This window comes from Bos taurus, unplaced genomic scaffold (genome assembly GCF_002263795.3).
Source record: "Bos taurus isolate L1 Dominette 01449 registration number 42190680 breed Hereford unplaced genomic scaffold, ARS-UCD2.0 Super-Scaffold_1723_ScbfJmS_2085, whole genome shotgun sequence".
Taxonomy (NCBI): domain Eukaryota; kingdom Metazoa; phylum Chordata; class Mammalia; order Artiodactyla; family Bovidae; genus Bos; species Bos taurus.
Window position 1 is genome coordinate 8,906,211 of NW_020192292.1, and position 8,395 is coordinate 8,914,605.

Consider the following 8,395-nt stretch of genomic DNA (forward strand, 5'->3'; position numbering starts at 1 on the left):
AGGCTCCTCTGTCCATGGGATTCTCCAGGCAAGAATACTGCAATCAGTTGCCATGCCTTCCTCCAGGGGATCTTCCCAACCCAGGGACCAAACCTGTGTCTCTTATGTCTCCTGCATTGGCAGGTGGGTTCTTTACCAATAGTGCCTCCTGGGAAGCCCTATATATACCACAGCCCTGCTCCAAACCCTCCACTGACCCCATGGCTTTCAGTTCTGGCTCCTTAGCTTGGCACACAAAGGTCCATACATCCTGACTCCAGACAGCTTCTTCACCATATATCCTGCCTTTCTCCCACAAATACACTGTGCTTCAGACTTTCTGAACTTGTTAGTTTCCTGAAAGCTTCATGTGCTCTCATGTGCCTCGCCACGTTCTCCCTCTGATTGAAGAGTCCTTCAACCCATTCCTCACCGAACTAACTTCTCATCTGACAAAACTCAGTTTAAAGGTCACCAAACATGGTACTGCCGACTAAAAAAATATGTACAATGTGAGGGTTGTGAGTTAAGGTTTGTTTGGGGCAATATGAGGACTGCAGTCCAGGAGACAGCACCTCAGATAGCGCTGAGAAACTGCTCCAAAGAGGTAGTGGGGACAGACAGTATATATGTGATTTTGGTAAAGGGAGACTACATGCAATCAAGCACATATTTTTTGTAAAAAAATTCTGCTGGTCTCATGAAGTTTCTACTAGTCATGAGAAACAATGGTCACCGTGAAGGATTTTAGTGCTTTTCTAGATATGAGGAGATACAAGAATTGGGCTCATAAAATTACCTCCTGAGAATATCTATCTGAGGACCTGTCCTGCCAGTTTTCCCAGAGCACAGAGTACCTCATTTCTGCTCTCCACCCTGAATTCCTTTGGGGGTATTGAAGGTCAGCAGCTGCAGCAGCACATGATTTAATCCTTGATAGAAAGTGAAAGAGAAGTCGCTCAGTCGTGTCTGACTCTTTGCAACCCCATGGACTGTAGCCTATCAGGTTCCTCCGTCCGTGGGATTTTCCAGGCAAGAGTACTGGAGTGGATTGCCATTTCCTTCTCCAGGCGATCTTCCCAACCCAGGAATTGAATCCGGGTCTCCCACACTGCAGGCAGACACTTTACCGTCTGAGCCACCAGGGAAGCCTTGGTAGAGGTAGATGGCAAGCACCCATGGCAAGTGCCAATTTGTAGTTGACAGTACATATATACTATGGAATATTACTCATCCATAAAAAGGAACAAATTTGAGTCAGTTCTAGTTAGGTAGATGAACATAGACTCTATCATACAGAGTGAAGCAAGCCAGAAAGGGAAAAACAAATATTGTATTTTAACACATATATACGGAATCTACGGAGAAGGCAATGGCACCCCACTCCAGTACCCTTGCCTGGAAAATCCCATGGATGGAGGAGCCTGGAAGGCTGCAGTCCATGGGGTCGCTGAGGGTCGGACACAACTGAGCAACTTCACTTTCCCTTTTCACTTTCATGCATTGGAGAAGGAAATGGCAACCCACTCCAGTGTTCTTGCCTGGAGAATCCCAGGGACGGGGGAGCCTGGTGGGCTGCTGTCTATGGGGTCGCACAGAGTCGGACATGACTGAAGTGACTTAGCAGCAGCAGCACACGGAATCTAGAAAAATAGTACTGATGAACCTATTTGTAGGGCAGGAATAGAGATGCAGACATAGGGAACAGATTTGTGGCTACAATGGTGAAAGGAGTTAGTGTTGGTTGCTCAGTCACGTCTGACTCTTTGTAACCCCATGTATTGTAGCCCACCAGGCTCCTCTCATCATGGGATTCCCCAGGCAAGAATACTGGAGTGGGTTGCCATTTCCTCCTTCAGGGGATCTTCCTGACCCAGGGATCAAAACCAGAGCTTCTGCATTGCAGGCAGATTCTTTACAGTCTGAGCCACCAGGGAAGCCCAAGGAGAGAGTGGGGCGGAATTGAGAGAGTAGCATTGAAACATATACACTACTGTGTGTAAAATAGATAGCCAGTGGGAAGTTGCTGTATAGCATGGGGAGCTCAACCCAGTGCTCTGTGACAACCTATAGGGGTGGAATGGAGGGAGAAGGTGAGGGCAGTTCATGAGGGAGGGAACCTATGTAAACTCATGGCTGACTCTAAGGCAGAAATCAACACAACATTGTAATTATCCTCCAGTTAAAAAAAAAAAAAAAAAAGGCCATCAAGCTTTCGACGATGCCCTCAGGCTGAGTTAGGGGCTCCTAAAGTAATGCTCAAAATTCTCCTAGCCAGGCTTCAGCAATACATGAACCGTGAACTTCCTGATGTTCAAGCTGGTTTTAGAAAAGGCAGAGGAACCAGAGATCAAATTGCCAACATCCGCTGGATCATGGAAAAAGCAAGAGAGTTCCAGAAAAACATCTATTTCTGCTTTATTGACTATGCCAAAGCCTCTGACTGTGTGGATCACAGTAAACTGTGGAAAATTCTGAAAGAGATGGGAATACCAGACCACCTGACCTGCCTCTTGAGAAATCTGTATGCAGGTCAGGAAGCAACAGTTAGAACTGGACATGGAGCAACAGACTGGTTCCAAATAGGAAAAGGAGTACATCAAGGCTGTTATATTATCACCCTGCTTGTTTAACTTACATGCAGAGTACATCATGAGAAACGCTGGACTGGAAGAAACACAAGCTGGAATCAAGATTGCTGGGAGAAATATCAATAACCTCAGATATACAGATGACACCACCCTTATGGCAGAAAGTGGAGAGGAACTAAAAAGCCTCTTGATGAAAGTGAAAGTGGAGAGTGAAAAAGTTGGCTTAAAGTTCAACATTCAGAAAACGAAGATCATGGCATCTGCTCCCATCACTTCATGGGAAATAGATGGGGAAACAGTGGAAACAGTGGCAGACTTTACTTTTTTGGGCTCCAAAATCACTGCAGATGGTGACTGCAGCCATGAAATTAAAAGACGCTTACTCCTTGGAAGGAAAGTTATGACCAACCTAGATAGCATATTCAAAAGCAGAGACATTACTTTGCCAACAAAGGTCCGTCTGTCTAGTCAAGGCTATGGTTTTTCCAGTGGTCATGTATGGATGTGAGAGTTGGACTGTGAAGAAAGCTGAGCGCCGAAGAATTGATGCTTTTGAACTGTGGTGTTGGAGAAGACTCTTGAGAGTCCCTTGGACTGGAAGGAGATCCAACCAGTCCATTCTGAAGGAGATCAGTCCTGGGATTTCTTTGGAGGGAATGATGCTGAAGCTGAAACTCCAGTACTTTGACCACCTCATGTGACGAGTTGACTCATTGGAAAAGACTCTGATGCTGGGAGGGATTGGGGGCAGGAGGAGAAGGGGATGACAGAGGATGAGATGGCTGGATGGCATCACTGACTCAATGAATGTGAGTCTGAGTGAACTCCGGGAGTTGGTGATGGACAGGGAGGCCTGGCGTGCTGCGATTCATGGGGTCGCGAAGAGAGTTGCACATGACTGATCGACTGAACTGAACTGAACTGAACTATATGGTCTTTCAGAGTACCACCCCTTGCCTCCTGCAAATCTCTCTCTTAGCCCTCCTGAAATATTATGTTTGATTTACATGTTTCTCATACCATGTCATGAGTATCTTGAGGGCAGAAAGCAAGTATTACTTATTTCTTTACTGACAGCCACTAGCCCAACACCTAACCAAAATAGGTACTCAATTACAACATATGTGAGCATCAGTGTATGTCTGTTCTATTTCCTTGAGTACCAAGGAAATCTCCATGTTTGCAGATGACATTCAGTTCCCGTAAGTACCTAGATTCAGTTCAAGGACAAACTGAAAGAGGACTTTACGGTATTGGGTACATAGTAAATGCTCAGGAAGGACTTACTGATTGAAAAGTATACATAAGTTTAGTCTAGTGTTTGTGGCAGTCCTTGGTTCTTTGGAGATGCATAATAAACACTGATTTAATTAATTCACATGTTGATGGAAAGGCTGAAAAGCTAAGTTGAGGCCGTATTGTGGAAGGTCTTAACACCACATAAAAGTTTAACTCATCCACTCCCCTGCTCAAAACCTCACCAATATTAATTTGGCAGCAGATAGGGGAATAAACAAAATGGGCAACAGGGGAGACCAGTGAAAAGGTTGGAAAGGTAGTCTTGCTGAAAAGTAGTGAGGCCTTCATTTATAGGATGCAGTAGGAATGGAAATGGAAAGCTGAAAGAGAAATCCAGTGCCGAGGTATGATTACCCTGCTTTAGCAACCGATGGGGTGGGTGGATGCGGAGTGCTTAAAGAAGGATGGGAAGATGACACCGGGGTTTTGAACCTGGATGACTGGAAAGCACAGGACAGCTAATAGCATTAAAATGGGAGTCAGAAGGTAGAGCTCAGCTCTGGACAGGTTGGATTTAAGGCAGCAGTCTCCAACCTTTTTGGCACCAAGAACTGGTTTCATAGAAGACAATTTTTCCACAAACTTGGGGGGTGGGGCATGGGCAATGGTTGTTTCAGGATGAATCAAGAGCATTACATTTACTGTCCACTTTGTTTTTACTACTATTACATCAACTCCACCTCACACCATCAGGCATTAGATCTCGGAGGTTGAGGACTCCTGATTTAAGAGACTGGTGGGATTTCCAAGTGAAGTTATCAAAATGGGCAGTTAGAAACTTGGGTCTAGAATTCAGGAGTGAAGTTAGGACCAGTGGTAGATCTGGGAGCTATATGCACAATGTTGAAGCTATGGGAGTCATGTGTTCTTCAAAGAAGGTAAGGAAGAAAGCCAGTCCTGGGCCAGTAGTATCGAGAATGCTATATTCAAAGAGCAGAAGAAAGAATAGGTCACACATATTGATTAGGACTCAACATAATTATGCTGGAGTTTTCAGTTTATTTCCTAAACAAACCAGCCCAATGTGCTAAAAAAGCAAATAAGATTTTTGGTGTCATTTTCAGTGTCAAGGCTATGTGAAATGAATACTCATATTACCCTCAGCCAAGTAACCTAGGATACTTGGTACAGATGTAGTAATGAAACCCCACGAGAAATATTAGTGGATCTGGAAAAAGCCCAGAGAAGAGCAATTAAAATAATCAAAGGGGTGCAGCAACTGATGTTTTACAAAAGACTAAAAGGATAAAGAACCTCTTCAGTCTGGAAAAACAGCTAAGAAGAGTCAATAGCAGCATCAACAACAATCACAATGGCTAAAATTTACTGAGTGCTTCCTGTGTGTGAGATTATTTTATAAACAATTTGTAAGTATCATCTTGCTCAATCCTGACAACAATCTTATCAGGTAAGTACTATTATTATTCCCACTTTACAGATGAGGAAACAGAGGCACAGTGAAGTTAAGTAACTTGTCCAATCTGCCAGTATTTAAACCCAACCTGTTTCTGGGGGTGTGGCCCTAAACTCACCTCTTCCATAAGCACACCGAAATCACAACTATTTGTGTGGCAACTATTGATGAGAAAGACCAGAAGGCTAATAGAAAAGATCTTCTACAACTAAAGATATAAAGAAGGAGCCCCAACGAGACAGGTAGGAGGAGCAGAGATGCAGTATAGTCAAGACCATACCACTGGGTGGGCAACCCACAAACAAGGATAATTACAACTGCAAAGGAAGAAGCAATGAGTCTGAGCCCCACATCAGGCTCCCCAGCCTGGGGGTTCTGCACCTGGAAGATAAGCTCTCAGAATGTTTGTCTTTGAAGGCTAGTAGGCTTACTTTTGGGAGAGCAAGAAGGCTGTGGGAAATAGAGATCCGCTCTGAAAGGGTGCATGAAAAATCTCACATACTCTGGCACCCAGGGCAGAAGCAGTAATGTGCAAGAAGTCCGGGTCAGATCCACCTGCTGATCTTGGAGCGCTTCCCACAGAAGGAAGAGGTAACTGGAGATCACCCGAGGGACACAGACCCTGGCAGCAGCCATTTTGGGCAGCTTGTTCTACCACGTGAACAGTGGTGCTATCAAGTGCCTTTTGGAGCCCTCCATCTAGCTTATTCCAAAGAATAGCAAGGAGAGATAAGAAAGCCTTCCTCAGCAATTAATGCAAAGAAATAGAGGAAAACAACAGAATGGGAAAGACTAGAGATCTCTTCAAGAAAATTAGAGATATCAGATTTCATGCAAAGATGGGCTTGATAAAGGACAGAAATGGTATGGACCTAACAGAAGCAGAAGATGTTAAGAAGAGGTGGCAAGAATACACAGAAGAACTGTACAAAAAAGATCTTCACAACCCAAATAACCACGATGGTGTGATCACTCACCTAGAGCCAGACATCCTGGAATGAAAGTCAAGTGGGCCTTAGGAAGCATCACTACGAGCAAAGCTAGTGGAGGTGATGGAATTCCAGTTGAGCTATTTCAAATCCTGAAAGATGATGCTGTGAAACTGCTGCACTCAATATGCCAGCAAATGTGGAAAACTCAGCAGTGGCCACAGGACTGGGAAAGGTCAGTTTTCATTCCAATCCCAAAGAAAGGCAATGCCAAAGAATGCTCAAACTACCACACAATTGCACTCATCTCACACGCTAGCAAAGTCATGCTCAAAATTCTCCAAGCCAGGCTTCAGCAATACATGAACCGTGAACTTCCAGATGTTCAAGCTGGTTGTAGAAAAGGCAGAGGAACCAGAGATCAAATCGCCAACATCCGCTGGATCATGGAAAAAGCAAGAGAGTTCCAGAAAAACATCTACTTCTGTTTTATTGACTATGCCAAAGCCTCTGACTGTGTGGATCACAATAAACTGTGGAAAATTCTGAAAGAGATGGGAATACCAGACCACCTGACCTGCCTCTTGAGAAATCTGTATGCAGGTCAGGAAGCAACAGTTAGAACTGGACATGGAACAACAGACTGGTTCCAAATAGGAAAAGGAGTACGTCAAGGCTGTATACTGTCACCCTGCTTATTTAACTTCTATGCAGAGTACATCATGAGAAACGCTGGGCTGGAAGAAGCACAAGCTGGAATCAAGATTGCTGGGAGAAATATCAATAACCTCAGATATGCAGATGACACCACCCTTATGGCAGAAAGTGAAGGGGAACTAAAAAGCCTCTTGATGAAAGTGAAAGAGGAGAGTGAAAAAGTTGGCTTAAAGTTCAACATTCAGAAAACGAAGATCATGGCATCTGGTCCCATCACTTCATGGGAAATAGATGGGGAAACAGTGGAAACAGTGGCAGACTTTATTTTGGGGGGCTCCAAAATCACTGCAGATGGTGACTGCAGCCATGAAATTAAAAGACGCTTACTCCTTGGAAGGAAAGTTATGACCAACCTAGATAACATATTCAAAAGCAGAGACATTACTTTGCCAATAAAGGTCCGTCTAGTCAAGGCTATGGTTTTTCCAGTGGTCATGTATGGATGTGAGAGTTGGACTGTGAAGAAAGCTGAGCGCCGAAGAATTGATGCTTTTGAACTGTGGTGTTGGAGAAGACTCTTGAGAGTCCCTTGGACGGCAAGGAGATCCAACCAGTCCATTCTAAAGGAGATCAGTCCTGGGTGTTCTTTGGAAGCACTGATGCTAAAGCTGAAACTCCAGTACTTTGGCCACCTCATGCGAAGAGTTGACTCATTGGAAAAGACTCTGATGCTGGGAGGGATTGGGGGCAGGAGGAGAAGGGGATGACAGAGGATGAGATGGGTGGATGGCATCACTGACTCGATGGACGTGAGTCTGAGTGAACTCAGGGAGTTGGTGATGGAGAGGGAGGCCTGTTCTGCAATTCATGGGGTCAAAAGAGTGGAATAGGACTGAGCGACCTAATTGAACTGATCTAGCTTATTAGCGCAGGGACCTGCCCCCAGCCCTGCTCACCAGCCTGTCGGTACCAGTACTGGGAGACCTTAGGCCAAGCATGTAGCTGAGAGGAGATACAGTCCCACTCACCAGCAGACCTGCTACCTTAAGACCTCCTGAGCCCACAGCTGCCCCGGGACCTGGCCTTGTTCACCACAGGGCCCAGGACCTGTCCTTGCACAGCAGTGTACTAGCACCATCTCTGGGATTTCCAGGGCCCTGCAGCTAGAGATCCTGAGACCTGGCTCCATCCATCAGTGGACCAGCACTGGCCCTGGGAACACCTTCACCCACCAGTGAGTGGGCACCAACTCTGGGATCCCCTGGGCCCTGGTCCCACCAGGGACCTGGTGTACCCTGGTCCGACCAGTAGGCTGTCACAGCCTCAGGACCACCTGGATCCCATCCCCGTCCACCAGCAGGCCAACACCAGCTCTGGGACACCCTGGGCCCCTTAGCCAGTGGTCCTGGGATCCTTCCCCACCCACCAGTAGGCTGACACCAGCTTTGGGACCTCCAAGGCCCTATAGCCAGAGACCCCAGGAATTGGCTCTGCCCACCAGTAAGCTGGCACTAGTTCTTGGACCC